At 38.5% G+C, this 23,891-nt stretch overlaps 1 protein-coding gene across 4 annotated transcripts in view; it reads right to left on the bottom strand.

Annotated features, from left to right (window-relative positions):
- The window catches only part of LOC124607208 (troponin I 3-like), a 129,404-nt gene that overhangs the window by 36,640 nt on the left and 68,873 nt on the right, over positions 1-23,891 (bottom strand). The window lies entirely within an intron of this gene.

Raw genomic sequence — 23,891 nt, 5'->3', positions numbered from 1 at the left:
ATGAATATACTTGTGGCCTCTCTAATTTGTGCACCATGATTTAACAATATGAATTAGGATATATTGACACTCACCACATAGAAGAGGCACTGAGTATCATACAGGCACATTTAAAAGTAGCCTGTTGAATACCCAAGAGCTTACTTTTAGATTTGCTTATCACCCTCTCATGACATCCTCTATGTGGTGTGTGGCATCCTATCCTAATTGATATTGATGTTGCAAAATTATATTACATATTAAAAGTTTGTGAAACTTGAAGTATTCTAGTGCCTTATTCGCTTGCTTTAAATACAGAGAACTATAAAACTGTGCACTTCACAAAATGCAGAAAAGTAGTTTTCTGACTAGAACATCAATGAGTCATAATTGGAATCGGTCAAACCACAGAAATAACTTGGTGCAACGGTTTCTGTTGCCTTGAATTGAAATGGTTGCATTGGTTCAGTCATAGATAAGGCAGATGGGAGACTTTGGTTCATGGAGAGGATACTGGGGAGATGAAGGAAATTTACAAATGACTTGTGTGTCCCATCTTAGAACGTTGCTCAAGTGTGTGAGGTCCCTTACCAGATAGGACTATGAAGAGTAGTATGAATGCTCACAAGTATGTTATACTCTTGAGAGAGCAGTTCAGAAATGCTGAAAAATCATAGTTGGAAGCTGCTTCGAGATGTATGTTAATTATCCTGTGAAGGTCTGCTTACAGTTTCAAGAACCAGCTTTAAAAGAATAGAGATATTTTATGCACTCTTCGTAATGCTTTTAGAAGATGCACAAAAATTATATTATACTAGCTGCATCATACAAAGAAGCATTTTGGAGACATTTTTCCTGTCCTCAATACATTAATGGAATGAGAAGAAACTCTCAAATATGGTAAAATGCCAAGTACCCTCTGCCATGCACTTCACAGTGGTTTACAAAGAATGTATGTAGATGTAGATGTATTTATATGTGACCTAAGACACTGCATGGATGTAACTGGTGGCTGTGCCAAAAGTATGTACAGAGAAAGGTGCAAACTTCAGAATACAATTTTCCAAAGTTGATAATTTGGGTTACTCTCTCTTACAAGGTAAAAAAGCAGCATATAGGTTCCTTGTAGGTATGAGAATTACTGTACAAGCCAGATCATTCAAGAATGATGCAGTAAGCATAGTTATCACACAAGATTCAATAAGCCATAAAAATCTGCTGTTGCCAACTAATGTCTAGTTATGGGAATGGCATGAGCTACTGCTGTGTCAGCCTCTTGAGACTCCTTCTGTAAAGAAGTATTCAGAATACATACAGAGGAAGAACTAGTCAGCAGGAGACGACACCTGTGGAGCATGAGGGAGTCAACACTTACCTTAGTAAGGCTGATTGGTCACAGAGCAATGAATCCAGTGAGAACAAAGGGGGTAGGAAGGATGGTTAGGTTGGACACTAACAACTTGCCTGGGCACATATTCTGGGATATGTGACTTTAAGTCAGGTTTCCTGTGCTGCACAGCATATGGTTCCTAGTTCATTTCTCTATTGGGGGTTCTGGATGCCAACGCCTCATGCGATGTTATGCCATAGGGCTGGTCAGTATTCCCAGTTAATGGGACAGTACTGTGAACGTACAAGTAGTGCACTCCATGTAGCTACATCCAGGACCACTGTAGGAGTTGATGAGCAACTAAATCCTGGCCAGATAGTATAGGGAGGCTCGTTATTTGATTGGAGTGTATAGCTGATAAGTGGGTCCTGTTAACTAATGAGTAAATTTCAGCTCCCAACTAATACGGTCCACCAGGTTATCTACAGTTCTATCATAGTAGGTGATGAAGAAATGGCTGAGGTGTCATTTGATGAAATGCAGCAGATGAAGCATGACACTGTCTACTATAATATACACTGACAGGAAAAAAATTGCAACACCAAGAAGGATTTGTGCAACATAAACAAAAGTTGGCAGGCATGTTTCTACATCTGACAAATAATTCCCATTCAGATTTCAAGTCAGTCACAGAAGAGTGGCACTAGTAGTACCACTATGAGGATGCAAATTAGGTTTACTTCAAATACATGGTGCAATGTTTGTGATCATTATTTACCTTTGATATTGTGCTTTGGAAGTGTACCAGGGGTGGCAATCCATAAAAGACATTCAGCACAATATGGGGACATAGTTTGTCACAACAAAGTGTTTTCCAGTGGACTGAAGAGTTAAAAAGGGGTTGAATGAGCATAAAGTATGAAGAAACAGTGAGGCATCCAGCTGTAGCCACAACTGATGCCAATATTGAACAAGTTCATCCCTTAATGCTGAAAGCAGGGGAGTGATTGTTGATGGTTGTCAAATGTCAGGCAGAGTAGTCACAGTTCAGCATATAAAATCATGCATAATTGGCTCAACTTTCACAAAGTCAGTGTGAGATGGGTTTCGAAACAACCTGATGAAGAGCACAAGCATAACTGCATGAAAATCTGTCAGCACCTACCAGTCCATCAAGCTAATGAAAGTGAAATGTTCCTGAAATGAATCATCACTGGAGATGGTCCACTTAAAGATGCTTTAAGAGGCTATTGATTCAAATCTGATCAGCAGCTGAAGGAAGTGGCTTGCTGTGGAACCAAAACCATTTCTTTCAGAGGCTATTGGAAAGCTTGTGCAGTGGTGGGCCAAGTGTAGTGAAAAGCTGGGTGATTGTGTTGAAAAATGATATCAATAATACTCTGTACTGTTCACTTACCCTTGTGTGTTAGGTTTCCCTACATATGCATCTACATCCATACTCTGCAAACACCAGTGAAGTGCAAGTATAGGGTACTTCCCAGTGTGCCAGTTATTAGAGCTGCTTTTTGTACTATTCATGTATGGAGCCCTAGGAGGATGACTACTTGAATCCATCTGGGCCCATGTAATTAATCTAATCTTGTCCTCATGATCCTTATTGGAACAATAGATAAGCAGTTGTAGTATATTCCTATATTCATCATACCAAAAACTGGCCTTTGAAACATCACAAGGAGTTACTGTGAGATAATGTTTTCTGTCTTCAAATATCTGTCAGGTAAGTTTCTTCAGTATCTCCGTGACACTCTCCAGGAGTCAAACAAAAATGTAAGAAATGATGCTATCCATTTTTGTATGCAATATCCCCTGTTAGTTCTATTTGGTATGGGTCATACACACTTGAACAATGTTCTAGGTTGAATCAACAAATGTCTTGTGAGAAATCTCTTTTGTAGACTGATTGTATTTCCTTGTTTCCCTAGTAATCTGCCAATAAACTGAAGTTTGCCACCTATTTTATTACAGCTGAGCATGTATAATCATTCCATTTCACATCCCTACATTTGCTACACCAAGGTATTTGTGTGAGTTGATGGATTCCTGTATTGTGAAATGTTGATATTGTAGTCATTTTTTAAGGCCACAATTTTACGTTCCTGAATGGCACCTCTCTGAAATTTTATCAAGATCCTAGCAATGTAATTGTGGAGCTCTTTTAGATAGTGCTTTGTTATGAATAAGGGGTGCATCATTTGCAAAATGTCTGAGGCTACTGCTAACATTGTCTGCAAGATCAGTAATATACAACATGAACAGCAAGGATCTACATCTACATCTACATCTACATCTACATGGTTACATGGTTACTCTGCAATTCACACTTAACTGCATGGCAGAGTGTTCATCGAACCATTTTCATACTACTTCTCTACCATTCCACTCTTGAAAGACACGTGGGAAAAAGGAACTCCTAAATCTTTCTGTTCGAGCTCTGATTTCTCTAACTTTATTATGATGATTATTTGTCCCTATGTAGGTGGGCGTCAACAAAATATTTACACATTTGGAAGAGAAAGTTGGTGATTTGAAATTTCGTAAATAGAATTTGCCGCATAGAAAACTGCCATTGTTTCAGTGACTACCACTCCAACTCACGTATCATATCAGTGACACTCTCACCCCTATTGTGAGATAACACAAAATGAGCTGCCCTTCTTTGCACTTTTTCAATGTCCTCTGTCAATCCCCCCTGGTGAGGATCCCATACCATGCAGCAGTATTCCATCAGAGGATGGACAAGTCTAATGTAGGCTGTCTCTTTAGTGGGTTTGTCGCATCTTCTAAGTGTTCTGCCAACAAAGCGCAGTCCTTGTTTTGCCTTCCTTACAATATTATCTACGTTGTCTTTCCAATTTAAGTTGCTCGTAATTGTAATTCCTAGGTATTTACTCAAATTGACTACCTTTAGATTTGTGCAATTTATCGTATACCCAAAATTTATCGGATTTCTTTTAGTACCCATGTGGATGACCTTGCACTTTTCCTTGTTTAGTGCTAATTGCCATTTTTTTGCACCATACAGAAATTTGCTCTAGACCATTTTGTAATTGGAATTGGAATTGACCATCTGATGATTTTACTAGATGGTAAATTACAGCATCATCTGCAAACAATCTAAGGGGGCTGCTCAGATTATCACCTAGATCATTTATATAAATCAGGAACAGCAGAGGGCCTATGACACTACCTTGCAGAATGACAGATATCACTTCTGTTCTACTTGATGATTTACCATCCATCACTACGAACTGTGACCTCTCTGAGAGGAAATCATGAATCCAGTCACACAACTGAGACGATACTCCATATGCATGCAATTTGATTAATAATCACTTGTGAGGAATGGTATCAAAAGCCTTCTGGAAATTTAGGAATATGGAATCAATCTGAGATCCCTTGTCTATAGCACTCATTACTTCATGGGAATAAAGAGCTAGCTGCGTTGCACAAGAACAATATTTTCTGAATCCATGTTGGTTATGTATCAATAAGTCATTTTCTTCAAGGTGATTCATAATGTTCGAGTACAGTATATGCTCCAAAATCCTACTGCAAATTGAGGTCAGTGATATGGGTCTGTAATTCAATGGTTACTCCTATTTCCTTTCTTGAATATTGGTGTGACCTGTGCTATTTTCCAGTCTTTAGGAACAGACCTTTCATCAAGTGAGCGGTTGTATATAATTACTAAGAAAGGCACTATTATGTCTGCATACTCCAAGAGGAATCTGATTGGTATACCATCTGGACAGGAAGACTTGCCTTTCTTAAGTGATCTGAGTTGTTTTGCAACACCTAAGATATCTACTTTTATGTCACTCATGCTAACAGATGCTCTGGTTTTGAATTCTGGAATATTTACTTCATCTTCTTTCATGAAGGAATTATGGAAAACTGTATTTAGTAACTTCGCTTTAGTGTCACCATCATTGGTAACATTTCCATCACTATCACGCAGTGATGGTATTGACTGTTTTTTGCCACTTGTGTACCTTACATACAACCAGAATCTCTTTGGGTTTTCTACCGTATTTTGAGACAATATTTCATTGTGGAAACTATTAAAAGCATCTCACATTGATGTCCACACTAAATTCTGAGCTTCCATGAAACTTAGTCAGTCTTGGGGATTTTGCATTCTTCTGAATTTGGCATGTTTTTTTTTGTTGCATCTGCAACAGTGTTCTGATGTGTTTTGTGTACCATGGTGGATCAGTCCCTTCTCTTATTAACATAGGCAGTATGAATCTACCTATTGCTGTCAATACTGTATCTTTGAATTTGAGTCATATCTGGTCTACACTTACATAATTAGCTTGGGAGGAATGGAGACTCTCTATTCGGAAGGCATAAAGCAAATTTTTATGTTCTGTTTTAAATAGATATATTTTGTATTTATTTTTATTGGTTTTGGTTGATATGGTTTTGAGCCTCGCTACAATGACCTTGTGTTCACTAATACCTGTATCTGTCATGACGCTCTCTATTAGATCAGGATTATTTGTGGCTAAGAAGTCAAGTGTGTTTTCGCAACCATTTACAATTTGTGTGGGCTCATGAACTAACTGTTCAAAGTAATTCTCAGAGAAAGCATTTAGTACAATTTCAGAAGATGTTTTCTGTCTACCACTGGCTTTGAACATGTATTTTCGCCAACAAATCAAGGGTAGATTGAAGTCCTCACCAATTATAACTGTATGAGTGGGGTACGTATTTGTAATGAGATTCAAGTTTTTCTTGAAGCGTTCAGCTATTATAGCATCTGAGTCGGGGGGTCGGTAGAAGGAGCCAATTATTATTTTGCTTCGGCTGTTGTGTATAACCTCTACCCATAGTAATTCACAGGAACTATCTATTTCAACTTCACTACAAGATAAATTACTACCAGCAGACACAAACACACCACCACCTACTTTATTTAATCTATCCTTTCTGAACATGGTTTGCATCTCTGTAAAAATTTTGGCAGAATTTATCTCTGGCTTTAGCCAGCTTTCTGTTCCTGTAACAATTTCAGCTACAGTGCTTTCTATCAGTGCTTGAAGCTCTGATACTTTTCCAGCACAGCTACGACAATTTACAACTACAGCACTTCCCTGGGGCACATCCAAAGTTACTTCTGCATTTGTCTGTGACTCTTCAGTGAAAGTAACATGCTGTTTCTACCCTACTAAGAAACCATTAATCTATCCAAAAATTTCAGCTGATACGTCACATGATTGTACTTTCATTAGTAAGTGGAAGTGTGGTACTGAGCCCGACGTTTTTTGGAAATCAAGAAATGCTACATCTACTCGATCCATAACTTCCTGGATGTGATGTGTGAATAATGTGAACTGGTTTTCACATGATTCATGATTTTGGAATCCATGCTGGTTGGCTTGGAGGAAATGGTTCTGTTCAAGATACATGATTATCTTTGAGCTCAGATTATGTTATAAGATCCTACAAAAAATGGATGTGTGGGGTATTGGATGGTAGGTTTGTGGGTCACTCCAGCTGTCCTTCTTGTAAATGGATGTGACTGCGCTTTTTTCCAACTGCTGGACATGGTATTTTGTCTGAGGGATTATGGCAGTTTATGATTAAGAGATGGGCTAACTTAGCTTTGAATTTGGTACAGACTCTAGCAGGAATTTCACTGGGCCCTAGAACTTTTTTCACATTTAGCTATTTAACCTGTTTCTCATCAGTGCCACTAATAATTATACAACTCTTCTTTGCTGTGGTGCAGTACCCCTGTATTTTCTTTAGGAAAAGGGCATTTAAAAATGGAGGTAAGCATTTCTCCTTTTGTTTTGCTAATCTCAGTTTCTGTTCCTGTCTTGTCCATGAGTGACTGGACACTCACTAGCTTTGGTGTTGTGTGTTTTATGAGAGATCCTTTGATAATATTCTTCCAAGGCAGTCATTGAAGACTTCATGCCTTGTCATCTTGACACCCAAATGTATTTTATTTAACATTTGCCTATTGATAGCCCTATGATTTGTTTTACTCTTATCATGCAGTAGTATCTGTTTCTTTAGATATTTCTTCATATTGGTTGTATACGAAGGAGGGCCCCTCTCACTGTTCTTCTATATGCTCCTTTCCTGAGCTACAGGTTTTGAGATTTTTACTTGAGATACAATATTACAGCCTCTTTATCTAGTTAACTGAGCAAATAAATCTTGTGAAAATACACACTTCAAAATAAGTTTTGCATCACCCTGGTTCCCAGAGCTCCTGAAGATAGCCGTTGACTGTGGATATTGTATGACAGACACAGTACATTTGACTGTTCACAGATGTCACTAAACCCACCCAAAGATGAGCAGCACCTATTAGACAGAGGGGGTCTGACAGCCGATTAGTTCCAGTCATTCCACCAGGAGGTACACGGCTTGTGCTGTCTGACTAGATGGTCAATACCATGGTTCGATAGTGTTCGCATTGTTACTTTGTTCCAGGAAGGGCTCTCAAGAAGGGAAGTGTCCAGGCATCTCGGAATGAACCAAAGTGATGTTGTTCAGACATGGAGGAGATATAGAGAGATAGGAACTGTCAATGACATTCCTCGCTTTGGCCACCCAGGGGCTACTACTGGAGTGAATGACTGCTACCTACGGATTATGGCTCAGAGGAACCCTGACAGCAATGCCACCATGTCGAATAATACTTTTTGTGCAGCCACAGGATGTCATGTTACGACTCAAACTGTGTGAATAGGCTGCATGATGTTAATGATTCTTTTATGATACTGGCACTGAGGTAAAAAGCACTTGACTCACATTTGGGAGGAGTGGGATTCACAGCCCTCTCTGGCGCTGTAGATTAGGTTTTTCGTGGCTTCTCCAAATATAATTTGCTTTGAAAAGTGATATGGGCACCTTTCTTCCTCATCTGTGTTGAACTGGAGACTCCACAGTATATTTAATGACCTTATTATTAATGAGATATTGAACTTTAATACTCCATACTTCATTTCCCTTTATATTCTCTTTCCGTAGCTTACATCGTTAGCTGTCATCAGCATTTTTAAGTAGGCTCCTATTTTATTACTTATACTCTTAATCTTTACATTCCAGATTCAAAGGCATCTTTTCAAAATTATCTTCTTCTATTACCTGATACACTGCATCTTCAGTCATGCAGTTGATTGATGTTTCACGCCCCACCTTTTCACCAGTTTGTGATGAATAGCTTAATTCAGCTAAAATGGAGTGATGGATCTTTCTTGCCAATGGGATACAGTTCAGACTCTGCGTGGTATCCTCATATGGACAATGAAACATATGGGATGGAATGGTACTCACAGAAAGTACTCTACAGTTTCTTGCAAGCATATTCTTCTAGTAGTTATTGTTCACAGAGGCCAACTGTAAATTCAACTAGACAACACAACTCCCTATCACCCCTAAAATGTGTCACAGTGGTTGAATAAGTACTCAGGCATGAGGGTTGTTGGATGAATCTAGACCTTAGTTCTGCTGACAAGGGAGGGGTCGAGCATACAATATCAAAACTTATTATAATTTTTTATCACTCATAATTAATATCACATAAAATCTACATGGCAGATTTGAAATGTAGAAATTCATGAGAATTGTTGTTTATTGGTGGAGTGCATTTAAGGAAGAGATGGATACCTGTAGCTTCCAGTGTGAGCATCATGCATGTGATGGAGGAAATGCATCAGTTATGCTATCCTAGTTGGTTTACTTATGTCAAGAAAATGCATCTAAAATGTCAAATTGAAGAGCTGGAAGCTTTTATTAGAAACACAAGGAATAAAATCTTTATGTGTGAAAGTAATATAGAATTATTTCAGGTAAATAACAGTGCAATTACTTAGCTCTAGCACAATTGGATGTCAGTGCATTTTACAGAACTTGCATGTGATAGCTGCTTATACCCACTAATGTATAACTTGATTCATTCCACAGACCTGAAGCTTCTCATTTATGGTGGAATATAGAGGGAAAATGTGTGGATGAATGAACAAAGATGCAAAATAATTTGTCAGTGGAGGTGTCTAATATGGAATGGTGAATCAAATTACTCACTGACTCAGTTTCATGGACACCTGTGGACTTGACAAATACCAGATGAGTGTTGTTCAGTTGAGAACATCATTATTAGTGTGTAATTTATGACAGGAGATGGTGGTTTATGTGTGGTTTGTCATTAGCCAGAAGTTTAGTGACAAAGCTTATCTGTATATTCAATAAGTGTGCTATTCGTACCTTGACAACAACTTAGAACTATATTTTAAGAGAACATGAAATATGGGTAATAATGGAATGAGCTGATGAAATTGGAAAATATGAATTCAAATGACACATCAGGAGTGCTAATCTCACCCCTCTTGAGTATCTTTGATATGGCTCATGAAGCCAGTCAGATATCACGCTATATATAGTTATATAAATTTTTCCTTTATTGGGGGAAACCTACAGACTTCTATTGCTTCTAAAAAAACATTTTCATAGAAGGAAAGCTGCATTATAACAGCAAATAACCCATCTGTGTCATACTGAAGCCATAACAGCTTTAACTAAAGAATTTCCTACACCTGTTTGACATTAATGGCGATGTGGTGTCAATTTATTTATGACTAAAATTCAGAGCTAATTATACATACATAGTTGCAGTTCATCTACTGGTTTACTCAGTTCATTCAATTTTTGAGGAGCATACCAATTCTTAATTCATACACGCAAAAACAGAAATGAATGGCATTGCATTTCTGTTTTTGTTGGAGGTACACTTACATATGTGTAATTCAACATTTTCAAAATAAACTAAACAAAATGGAATTTTGCTGGAACAAAAAACAAGATCCACTGCAAAATCCTTACATGCAGATGATAATTGTGTTATTGTTGACAATTGACTAGAGGGAGACAATGGAACAAAAATTCATAAAACTGTTAAACAATACAAATTTCAACATTCATTAAGCTGTTTTTTGTAAAGTGCTTGTTCACTGTCTCTGAAAATGTTGGTCAAAGTCAAATGTGTGAACAATCCATGGCAATGTCTGTCGTTACTAATTTCAAGGAGACATGCTTTTGGAAATAATGTTGTGGGGAACAAATTATTAAGCTACTCATTGCTTGCCATCGAAGTGTGACTGCATTTGAAAGTATAATGACCTATTACTGGTAAAGAACTTACACTTGAACCAGCAATCTTTCCTTTCATAGTAAGTGGAATACTGCATATAATATTTTTCATTCCCTCTTTGTCATTTTGTCTATTTACCTCTTGATATAGAGAATTTTTTTCCCTTGGGCCACTGTTGTGGATGTCAAATCTCGATGTCTACAATGAAGAAGTCAGCATTGGTCATTGCCACAACCAGTAAGGAATGCATTTGAAGAATGTACACACTCATACACATAGTGGAACTCAAAATGTGACCTCTGTTTGTCAACAACTCTTCTTAAACTGACCTATACTAACAAAGCCAGTGCAAAGAAATTTTGTCTGGCAAAATCTATCATTAATATCGACATGTGAAGCTGCACATATGGTAGTGAGTCTCAAAGGGAAGCACCAAACTGTCAAACTGACTATTGGAAATTCTTGTCTCTTTAGTACAATGAAGGAATCCTATCATCCTTTCTGTACAAGTAAAAGGTGTAAGAAATAAAATTGTTTGTTAACAATGATTGGGTAGTACTAAGCACCTTTTTACTGGCTTGACAATATATTAACCCATGCATGGAATATCTGTTTGAAGAGTTATGTAATTCAACTAGTGAAGGTAATGACTCATCAAATAGTTGAAGTGCTGAGTCATTGAAAGGCACATAGGCTGGACTGAGAACTTCACTAACTTTCAGATAAATCTCTTTTTGGGATAGAGCACACATGTATACACACAAACACATACAAACACCTGTATGACTACATTGTTGTGCCAGCTAAAACCACTGCAGAAAATGCAGTTCTACAGTGAGAGGTCATGTTGAATGGAGTGCACAAGGGAACAAAGGATGTAGGGAGTGGGAAGGAGGACTGTGGACGAGTGTCTGAGGGAAAGGCAGCAGGTGCATGGTGTAGGAATATTGCATGGCCGCTAGTACTATTGAGTTCATAGAGTGAAGTTAGGGTCCCAAGTCAGGGATAGAGGGGGGTGTGGGGCAGGGTGCTAACAGATCCTGTAGTCCTTGCGGCCTTGATCTCCACTAGGCCCCGGCACCACAACCATCTCCACCGTTGCCCTAGGACACTAACTTCCCTAATACAGCATGATGCGCAAACTCAGAGGGTCCCTTGCCTTGTTATATTCCTACTCCACACACCCTGTGCCTCTCCATCATGCTTTCAGATCCTATGCACTTGCTACCTCTTCCTCCCAGTTGTCAGACATTCTTCTACAATCCTCCTTCCTGCTTCCTGCTTCCCACTGCTCATTGCACCTGACTCAGCCTCTCACCCCAGTAGAGCTGTTGAACAGGACTTCTGGTACAGTGTATTCAGCCACCACAAAGTAGCTGTGTGTATCTGTGTGCACTTATAGGTTTGTTTGAAAACTAAGAAAATTCTCAGTCTCATTGATGGGCCTTTCAACAGCTCAGTGCCTCTACTATTTGCTGAGTTCTCATCCTTACTCCTTAAATTATTCCTTTACCATATTTACTTGATAAAATGTAAATGTCATGTGACTAGGGCCTCCCATTGGGTAGACCGTTTGCTGGGTGCAAGTCTTTCTATTTGATGCCACTTCAGTGAATTGGGCGTTGAATTTACTTGATGATTTATATTGATTTTACAGAGCATTGAAGAACAGTATCCTGATTTGATGCAAACTTTTCAGTTTAAGTAAATGGATAGTATTTTTATTTGTGCCATAGTTTATCATACTGTTCTCATAGACTGGATGTAAGAAATCAGTACAGTTACAAAGTGTAAGTATAGTTACACTTTTTCAGTGCTGTCACCCTATCATATGCATTCAATCTTACAGTTATTAACTGTAGCGTGTACACAAGGTTTTTTTTCAGATTGAGAAACTCTCCATCCATTCTAGATAACAAAAGCTACAGGAGACCTGGGAATGCCAGTATAAGATGTGAGGAAATGTCCTCTACAGGTGAGGGTATAAAAATCCTAGTGATTAACTGCGGATGCATAACAAAGTTCCAGAATTAGAAGTGCTCCAAAACAACAGTGGACCTCATGTAATACTAGATTCAGAAATCTGGTTAAAACACAAAATACATTTTTGTTAAAATTTAAATGTACATCAAAAGGACAGGCTAATGTTGTTGTATTTGTCCGAAAAGAGAAGAAAATCAAATGAACCTAAATAAAAATTGAAACTTCTTGTAAGATTGTTTGGGCAAGAGTCAGTATCAGTGGTGGCTGTAAACTTATGATCGTATCATTCTATTGACAAACAGACTTGCCTCCAGATGTAACTGAAAATTTTAGAGGAAAACCTAACCTCTTTGAGGATGTCCGCTCTGAAACTCATATCAGTGATTAAGAGGCAGTTGTAACAATAATGAGTACCAAAATACAAAGACCAACTAAAACACAGAGAAGGATTTATATGTTCAGAAACTAAATGAAGAGGCAGTAGTGTCCTATATCTAGAAGGAATTCAAAACATTTGGCCCTGGAGAGGAACATGTAGTACAACTGTGGCTCAGACTTAAAAGAACAGCTGACCATGCTTTTGCTAGATATGTACCTTTTCGAACAGATCATGATAGGAAGGGCTGTCCATTTCATGCAGTCACTGCAAAGAAACTTCTAAAAATAGAGACTACTACACAGCAGGTGAAAAGCAAAGTATAGGGCTATAGATAGAGTAATGCTGAATGAAATGCATGCAAGAGGGCAACTTGTAAGTCTTCAATACAATTTATTGAGAGATCTCTCTTGAAACACAAAGAAATTCTGATCACATGGGGCAGTCGTTAGTGGTACCAAAGTAAGTGCCCACATACTAGTGAACAAAACAGGAACCAAAATAGAGGGTAGCAAAGCAAAAGCAGAAATGTTGAATTCCATTTTCATGCATTTCTTTACTAAGAAAAAGCCAGGAGTAGTGCCTCATTGTAATTCTCGCACCTCTGCAATGATGAATGATATAGCTATAAGTGTCAGTGATGTTGGGAAACATGTGAATTTGCTAAAATTGAGCAAAGCTCTAGGACCTTATCTATATCAGATTCTGTATAGAACTTCCAGCTGAGTTAGCCCCTCCTTTAACCATTATATGCCATATGTCATTCAAACAAGAAACTTTGCCCAGTTGTTGGAAGAAAGCATATTTCACACTCATCTAAGGGAAGTGTGGCAGTAGTGACCCACAACTCTACTGTCCAGTATGCTTGACATCCTTTTGTTGTAGAATTCTGAAACACATTCAGTGCTTAAACACTATGAGGTATCTTGAACTGAGTGAATATGTCTAAGGCAATCGACATGGATTCTGTAAATATTGATCATCCACAACCAACTGACACTTTTCTTAATTGACATTCTGAGAGCCATGGATCAAGACAATCACTCAGATGAAGTATTAGTTTTGAAAAGTATTTGACTCAGTACCACATCAATACTTATTAACAAAAATACAACCATAAATGTTCAGAAATGAAAAATTGTGCAGTTCACAAAACAGAAAAACATTGTATTCTATGACTACAATATCAACAATTCACAATTCAAACTGATCAACTAACACAAATGCCTGGGTGTAACAATTTGTTGGATATGAAATGGAATGACCACACAGGCTCAGTTGTAGGTAAAGCAGGTTCGTGGTAGAAGACTAGAGAAATTCATTAGTACAGGCTCAGTTGTAGCTGAAACAGGTTTGTGGTAGAAGACTAGATAAATTCAATCAGTCTACAAAAGAGATTGGTCACAAAACACTCATGTGACCTATCATAGAATGTGTAAAAAGAAGGGCAGCATGAATAGTCATGGTTTTGATGAACCTGGAGAGAATATCACGAAGCTGATGAATAAACTGAACTGGCATATGCTTCAAGATAGACATGTACTATCCCGAGATAGCCTACTTACAAAGTTTCATGGACCAGCTTTAAATGATAAACCTAGGAGTATACTACAGCTCCCTAGTACCACGTCCATAGTGATCATGAGGACAGAATTAAAATAATTACAGCTCATACAGAGCCACTTAAGTAATTGTTCTTCCCAAGTTCAATTCATGAATGGAGCAGGCAGAAGCCCCAGTAACAAGTATTTGGGAAGCACCTACCTTAACATGTACTTTGCAGTGGTTTGAAGAGAATGAATGTAGTGTGGATATAGATGAGACCTTTTGGTGGCTCTATATTTATAGCTTTAGTGCTGGTTAAATAGTTTTTGTATACATGTTGTGATTTTCTCTTTGCATAATATTTCAACATCCTCGGTAGTCATCTTCATCAGGTGTCCAGTGCAGGTCCATTGCTTGCTGTGCAGATTTCATTGCTTGCTGTGCAGACTCCTTTGTGGCACACCACTTCAGCATTGTTTTCCAGCACTATTAAGCAATAAAACAGCCAACAGATAAATTCAAATTCAAATGATGGTTTCTGTTGTATTTGAATTTATGTCGACTGTTTCTCTTATTTAATGGTGTTGGAGAAGACCATTCACAGTTTAATTGGGGTGCAACAGCAAGCAACAAAATCTGCACTTGACACCTGAGGAAGACAAGGGAAGTTGTCAAAATAACACATAACCCCAAAACCTTGTAAACTATCAGTTTGATTGAGAAAGCATGAAGAATCACACTTTAGTGTTGTCATGTTTAGAAAATGGTCAAGTTTAATAATCAGCATATATTTTAGTATTCACAATTAGATTTATGTATTCAAATTCATGTTGTGTTCATTTCTTGTAATTACTTGCTAGCTCCTAATGTTTATCGACTGTTACAAGACAACTAGAAATCTTACTAAATGTCACAATAATGGGTAAGTCAACTTAGTTTCATTTCTGGTTAACACGTATATAATTTGTGTCCAGTTTGAGAGGGTGCGAAGAAATAGATGCATTTTATTTTGTGTGATGATATATGCAATTTGTGTGATTCTTTTTAATGAAGTGAAACAAATTATTATAAAATTCTTATGGACAAGAATGTATTGATTTGAAGATTATTAGAGACAGACATAAACTGGAAGTGAGTTTCTGGGTAGGGCATGCAATGAAAGCTAAAACTGATTGTCTCATAGGAGTTAAATTACAAAATAAGTAGTAGAAGATGGTCATTGATGAATATAATTCATGTGTCTGTGTCCTGCAGAAATGAAACTTTCAGTGATGCATGAATGAATACATATGAACCCACGTACACGCACACATGTTTGTGTGTGTGTGTGTGTGTGTGTGTGTGTGTGTGTGTGTGTGTGTGTGTGTGTGTGTGTGTGTGTGTGCAGTGACAAAATATTTTCAAAGTAAGTAAACGTATGCTATGTTTTGTTATATTTGTAATGTATTATTATTACGACTTTTTGTGTAAAGTTGAATACTATTACAATATTTAAATTAACTATATGTAGACTATGGGATTCTTGGAATTTCTGTAGGAAGTTTCCAGGTCCTTGATCTGGGAGAAAGAAGGATGAATATATTTTAATGCAATGGTACCCAATCTTTTTTAGATGACTACCCCTGAGTGAAATCAGGTGTTATCCAATACCCTAAACATTGTTTATGGCCTACTTAAGCATTAGAATGTAACAAAAGTATCCTATTTTTAAAGTGACAAGTTAATTCAAACAACTGAAACCTACATGTTTTCTACATTTTTCAGTAAACCAAAAAATAATGAATCAATGGGATGTCTACTGCATCTGATTATTTGTTACAATACTTTTTTATATTTGGTTTGGTGTCTACCACTGCACTTCGAAAGTCGTGTACCAAATTTGTTCAGTTCTTCACATTTTTCTTGCTGCTGCAGTAAAAAGTCTACTTTAAAATTTGCAAATTACAGTGAATGGAATCAGTAATCATAAGAGCTCTTCAGTAATAACAGCTACTAACAACAAAACATCAGTTCTGTTGTTTGAAAAATCTGTTAAAAAATTTGCTGCCTTTATAAAGTTTAAGAAACTATAATTTCACTGAAAATACACTCCTGGAAATGGAAAAAAGAACACATTGACACCGGTGTGTCAGACCCACCATACTTGCTCCGGACACTGCGAGAGGGCTGTACAAGCAATGATCACACGCACGGCACAGCGGACACACCAGGAACCGCGGTGTTGGCCGTCGAATGGCGCTAGCTGCGCAGCATTTGTGCACCGCCGCCGTCAGTGTCAGCCAGTTTGCCGTGGCATACGGAGCTCCATCGCAGTCTTTAACACTGGTAGCATGCCGCGACAGCGTGGACGTGAACCGTATGTGCAGTTGACGGACTTTGATCGAGCGCGTATAGTGGGCGTGCGGGAGGCCGGGTGGACGTACCGCCGAATGGCTCAACACGTGGGGCGTGAGGTCTCCACAGTACATCAATGTTGTCGCCAGTGGTCGGCGGAAGGTGCACGTGCCCGTTGACCTGGAACCGGACCGCAGCGACGCACGGATGCACGCCAAGACCGTAGGATCCTACGCAGTGCCGTAGGGGACCGCACTGCCACTTCCCAGCAAATTAGGGACACTGTTGCTCCTGGGGTATCGGCGAGGACCATTCGCAACCGTCTCCATGAAGCTGGGCTACGGTCCCGCACACCGTTAGGCCGTCTTCCGCTCACGCCCCAACATCGTGCAGCCCGCCTCCAGTGGTGTCGCGACAGGCATGAATGGAGGGACGAATGGAGACGTGTCGTCTTCAGCGATGAGAGTCGCTTCTGCCTTGGTGCCAATCATGGTCGTATGCGTGTTTGGCGCCGTGCATGTGAGTGCCACAATCAGGACTGCATACGACCGAGGCACACGGGGCCAACACCCGGCATCATGGTGTGGAGAGCGATCTCCTACACTGGCCGTACACCACTGGTGATCGTCGAGGGGACACTGAATAGTGCACGGTACATCCAAACCGTCATCGAACCCATCGTTCTACCATTCCTAGACCGGCAAGGGAACTTGCTGTTCCAACAGGACAATGCACGTCCGCATGTATCCCGTGCCACCCAACGTGCTCTAGAAGGTGTAAGTCAACTACCCTGGCCAGCAAGATCTTCGGATCTGTCCCCCATTGAGCATGTTTGGGACTGGATGAAGTGTCGTCTCACGTGGTCTGCACATCCAGCACGAACGTTGGTCCAACTGAGGCGCCAGGTGGAAATGGCATGGCAAGCCGTTCCACAGGACTACATCCAGCATCTCTACGATCGTCTCCATGGGAGAATAGCAGCCTGCATTGCTGCGAAAGGTGGATATACACTGTACTAGTGCCGACATTGTGCATGCTCTGTTGCCAGTGTCTATGTGCCTGTGGTTCTGTCAGTGTGATCATGTGATGTATCTGACCTCAGGAATGTGTCAATAAAGTTTCCCCTTCCTGGGACAATGAATTCACGGTGTTCTTATTTCAATTTCCAGGAGTGTACTTTATCCACTGAAAATGGCCTTACAATGCACATCAGTTTTCAAAATCTTAAAAAAAACTTACTGTTAGAAGCTATTGCTGTGACAGGTCATTACTTCCACTGAGTGCTGTTGGTAAACTAAATGAAGTTTCAAAATGAACTTTTTAAAAGTGTATGACATTGAATGTTAAAAGTCAGATCATTTTGTCTCATGACAGTGAGGCATGATATTTTAACACGGAGGCCATTCAAAATATAAGGATGGCTCATTGAATAATGGAGAGATGCATGTTGCAAGTTAGTGGGAGAGACAGGAAATGGATTAGGGCACATCTACAATGAGATATAACTGTGATAGTCACTTAAAAAAATGGAAATTGGTTGGACAATATTCAGGAAGATGGATAGTAGATGGCCAAAGGAAGTTCTTTTCTGAATTCCAGGAAATACAAAATGACTGAGAGTAGAAGGTAGGTTGACATCATTGGAAAATGTGCCAGAGCAACACTAATTTGTATTGGTTATCACTGTTAGCATTCAACCACAATTCTTAAACATATATTTTAACAACGCGTTTCAAGAGACAATGAAACACGTTGTTAAAATATATGTTTAAGAATCGCGGTTGAATTCTAACAGTGATAACCAGTATAACGACAAATGCTACCTCGACTCCATAATGGATTATACTAATTTGTATTGCTGTAGACAGCAGTGGATGGAGGTATTTAGAGGAGACTTTTATCCAGAAATGCATGTCAGATAGCTGATGCTGCTGTTGGTGATGTGATATGTCATATATTAATCTACCAAAATTTTGATAATAGAGATTATTTTTAACAAATTAATTTAGAGTGGCCACTAAATCTTTATTGAACCCATTTTATTTTTAACCCTCACAAATTTTCATTTTACGCCTCATGGGGTAATCAATACCAAATTGTGAACCACTGTTTTACTGGAACATATATGAACCCCTTGTGTTTTACTATGCCACTGAATTGTTTGCCTCTAATGCAGACAAACTTTAAGAAACTTAATGCAGCAAGTTTGAAAGTAGGCTTGAAAATAAGCTCTGATAAGATTACAATCATGTACATTGATCACACACACACACAAAAATATTGTTAACAGCAAAGTTGTAAAATCAATTTGGTATTTAGGGCAGTTGAAGACAATGACTGGATGAACAACAAATGAAATAAACCGAAGAATAAACAGAAGAATAAAAGTGGCCCAGAGTGCTATTAATAACCTAAGTAGTGTTTTGAAAATTAAGCTTCGGTTGTGTGTGAGAGAGAAAGCTTATAGTCAGAGCATAATATCAATTATCACTTCCTGTAGTCGTATACAGACTTTTAAGGTAAAAACCATTTGAAAACCAAGTGATACTCCAGCAAGGAATGAGAAGATGCATGTTAGAAATTACTACGGGAGGAGAAGAAATTGTACAGGAAACGGACTGGAGTAGGTAACAGGCAGTACTGTCATGTCTCAAAGAGGAACATGAAAAGTTTAACTCTGTGCAGGAGCATCTAGAAATGCTGTGACTAGCATTTAGAAGAGTAGTTGGCCATGTACTGGATTAATTGGTTCACCAAACAAGATGTTAGTCATGCCTTTAAAAGAGCACACTGATCACTTTGAAGTATTTAATAACTGTTGTAGCAGATAGTCAAATGTCCCTTCAAGACTGATGTAACTTATGGCAGTGAAATGGTGTTTATGTGGCAGTCAGCAGTTTAGAACCAGCGTAGCAAGGTCAGTCAACATGACAGGCTGGCAGAAAGGAGCTATCATATTTGGATGTGCCCATTTCCACTTTGCAAATGCATCTGCCAATGCATCGGTTATCAACATGAACTGTCGAAGTCTCAAAAAATGATGCATCACTTGCAGCAATGTAATACAGTTTAAGAACAGTGGACTTAAAAAGATCCTAATTGAATGGGACAGTTGTCAGGGAATGGCATGCCACTGCCATTTGATGTCAGCTCACAATGGCACATAAAGCTGCATGTCTCAGTTGGCAAAAAAATGCAAGAACTGCACAGTAACTGACTATGAGGCAACCCCATTCTGTTGTCTCATTTCAAATGATCCAAAGTACTGAGTGCACTGAAGGCTCAGTGAAATGTGTAACTCACAATGTGTGTGTATGTTTGTGCATGGGGGGAGGGGTGGGGGTTGTTTAGGCTGGATGTAGTTGTGTGATGTTGTTCATGCTGTGACTAGGCTGCACTCCTACACATCACTGTGAACTTGAATCATGATGTTTATTTCAACATCCTTGATGATCTGTTATTGCACCTTCTTCTAACTCTTCATGGTGAGTATGTTGTGGATACTTGCATTTTCCAAGATGACATCAGACATGTTCACACAGTTGCACATGTACATTCCAGGTTGGATGAACACTCAGATACTCTATTGCAGTTCAACTGGCCTGCTAAATTATTCAGTCTTGTCTTGGACTGTTTGGAGCAGTGGGTGAAACTTAGCAACCAACATCACTGTAATTTGGAAACTTTATGGGATCTAATCATCACTGAGTGGCTTCAGCCAGATATGGCATACCAGAAAAACTTGTGACATTCTTTTTTTTCCTTGCAAACTGAGGCTTTTATAAGTGCTAGAAGTAAAAAGTTCCTTTACAAAGAAAAATGTAGGATACTACCCTAGTTTAACCTCAGACCACAAGAAAAATGAATGATGTAGATATTAGCTTCAACTGTGTAGAGAAACAGCGGAAATTATTAAAAATTGAATAAAAACCCAGGGAATCCTTATTAGAGTCTATACAGAATTTATGGCTGAGTTTGCCTCTCTTTTAACCATACTATGCTGTCTGTCTTTCAGACAGACAACTCTGCACAGTTTTGGAGGAAAGCTCATTTCACACCTGTCTACAAGAAGGGTGGCAGAAGTGACACTGCCAACCAATATCTTTGACATTAATTCATTTTAGTATCTTAGAACTTATTCAGAGCTTAAACATTACAAGCTATGTTGGACAAAATGAATTGTCCATGCCAACCAACATGAATTCTTCAAACATCCGGCATTCAATAACTAATTTGTGCTTTTCTCACATGGCGTCTTGAGGCCAGGGATCCAAAGTCAGTAAGCTACAGCATTCACTGACTCAGTACCACACCAACACTTATTAACAAAAGTACAATCATGTAGATTATGAAACAAAATTTGCGACAAGATTCAGGATTTCTTGGTAGAGAGCACACAGAATGTTATCTTGGAGAGCCATTCACAGAACCTGATGCAACTTCAGATAAGCAGGGGGGGGGGGGGGGGGGTACTGGTGGAACCCTTGATGCTCATTTTGTATATTAATATCCCCGCAGATTATATTTATAGGGACTACCATAGACTTTTTGCATGTGATGCAGTTATCTGTATTGAAATATTGCATGAAAAAAAACTGCACAGATATTAAAGTAGCTGTTGATAAAATTTCAAAGAGATGTGAAGATAGGCAACATGTTTTAAACATTCAGAATTTTTTCACATAACAGTGGGGATATGAAATGGAATGATCACATATATCCAGTCATAGGAAAAGCAGGTAGCAGACTTTGGATCATTGCTATTAATCTGGGCAAATGTAATGAGTCTACAAAGAACAGTGTTTACAGTCATACAACCCATCACAGAATTATGCTCAAGTGAGTGGGACACCCACTGAACATAAACAAAGAAGGGGAGCACAAATGGACACAGGTTTTTTTGCTCCATGGGAGAGTGTCACAGAGGTATTAAAAAGACCTAATCTGGCAGAGCCTTGTATAAGACACCAACTGCCCGGTGAAAACCAACTAACAAAGTTTCAAACAACAGTATTAAGTGAGTAGTCCAGGAATATACTGCAATATACTATTTGTACCACCCCCTGTATCAACCACCCTAAGACTAACCATGTTGTGCAAACAAGCATTCAGGAATTCTTCCTGGACTTTGGCTGTGACTAGAACGTGAAGAAACTTTAATACATAGCACAATGGGAAATACCTTCCATCATGCACTTTACGGTGATTTTCAGTGCATAGATGTAGAGTGGAAGATGAAATTACGACTTTGAAGAAATTGTGCTGAGTTCTGAGAAACAATAGAAGAGCAAGACCACTACATAATGGAAGATGAGTTGATTACAATAGAAAACTTGCAGGAGCAGCTTGGACATTTATAGCTGAACTGTAATGCATGGTAAAGGATATCTGTTATCTCTGTCCAGTAGTAGATATCAAATGGCTGATGGTGGCAGTGCTGGTGGTGATGAGATGCACAGAGCAACTTGAACAAGCCACTGTAAGAAACAAAGAAACTCCAAGAAATGCTCATGAACATAAAAAATAGTAGCATTACATTTCCTGTTTAAATGAATTTGTTGTGTGTATATAAATGGGCAGCCTCTGTTTTATGTTTTTCTTTTTTATATCTTGTCCAAAGCAAAAAAATATAATTACATGCAATATTTAAAATTCCCCATGTAATCATATTGTTCAATGTTGAATATGAAAGTAGCTGAAAATGGCCATCATGTGACCAATTTTAAGAAAAAACTGATATCCAACAAACAGAAAGATTTTGGACTGCTATGACAGTCTTTTCAAACATTACTATTGTGGATTGTAATGTTAGTGGATTGCAGTGTTAGTGGATTGTAATGTTAGTACATAATGATTGTAACAACACCTACCTGGATAGCTGAGAGCATTAAAAGGCCCACTTTTGGGACATAAGGAGGTGCTTGGTCCACAGATTGAATTTGCCATGTAGATTAATGGTGGGGCCAGGTGTGCCAGCCAGCCTGGATGTGGTTTTTATGATTTTCCACATACCATATCCCTCCTTGGAATGGGACAGGGGAAGTGTGGCTACTAGCTTTACAATACCTTTGGGAGCAGCAAACCAGTTGTAAGGCTATATATCGGTATGGTTGGTTCTCACAACACTGGAGAAGTACCATACTAGTTCTGACCCATTCTTGGCTGGACAAGGGGCACATAAAGGAAAGGTAGTATTGTAACAGCTTATATATAGTGATCCACAAACCTAGTGTTGCAATAAATCAGCAATTTTTTTACTGTTGTAAAAATTAGCACATATGCATTTCATTCAGTAAAATGTGGAATTGTTAGAAAAGAAGAACTGTTAAGACATAACAGACATGGTGACAGCAGACTGCTCTTGTAGCAGTTATTTTTGTCTAGTTATCTGAGGTTCCCATTGACACATTCAGATTACAAAGTTAAGTTGTATACATATTGGATATGAAAAAGATAACTAATTGGGGTGCAACAACCAAGTGATGTAAATACAGGAACTGATTGTACACATATACATATAGAATATGAAATTCGTAACTGACTGAGTGTAACAACCAAGCAGTTGAAATGCAGGAAGTGTTTGGTAACTAAATATATTAATTCCATTCTATATTCACAGTAGCTACCATTTATTTTATCTTTAACATTTTTGGATCATGTCCTATAAAAATAATAGTTTCTGCATGAGTGCAAGTGTGATTTCCACAGTGAGTCATAAATATGCTTTAAAACAAAGGCATCACCAGAGAATCACACAGACAGACATATGCTCAAATGGGATAGTTGGATCAGTTTTCACAGTAGTGTGCATATGTGTGCATGCGTTTGAAAGGAAGGGGGTGCACATACATGAATATGTACATATTGCATTTCTCTATTTCTAATCATTATCAAATGAACAACATTACATATACTATTTTCTGGAAAGGAGTTATCCACAAGAAGGAAATAAATGTGAAGGTAAACAGTTCTTGTTTAATTACACTTATTATGGATTGTACATCAATCTATAATCACATATGGTACACAGTATTGTTACATAACACAAAGGAATACGTGGTACATATACATAAATTTTCACTGATGTTTACACACATATGTAGTTCTCTTGCTATGTAATCTGGAAGGTTGTCTAATTGGACAACAGGGAGACACACAAGATGCTATGAACACTCTTGCAGTCTTTCTTGTTACATCACAAATATTGTAGAAAC

The sequence above is a fragment of the Schistocerca americana genome, chromosome 3, assembly GCF_021461395.2.
Source record: "Schistocerca americana isolate TAMUIC-IGC-003095 chromosome 3, iqSchAmer2.1, whole genome shotgun sequence".
NCBI classification, from domain to species: Eukaryota; Metazoa; Arthropoda; class Insecta; order Orthoptera; family Acrididae; genus Schistocerca; species Schistocerca americana.
Note: the sequence above shows the minus strand (reverse complement) of the source record. Positions and strands in the feature narration are given on the sequence as shown.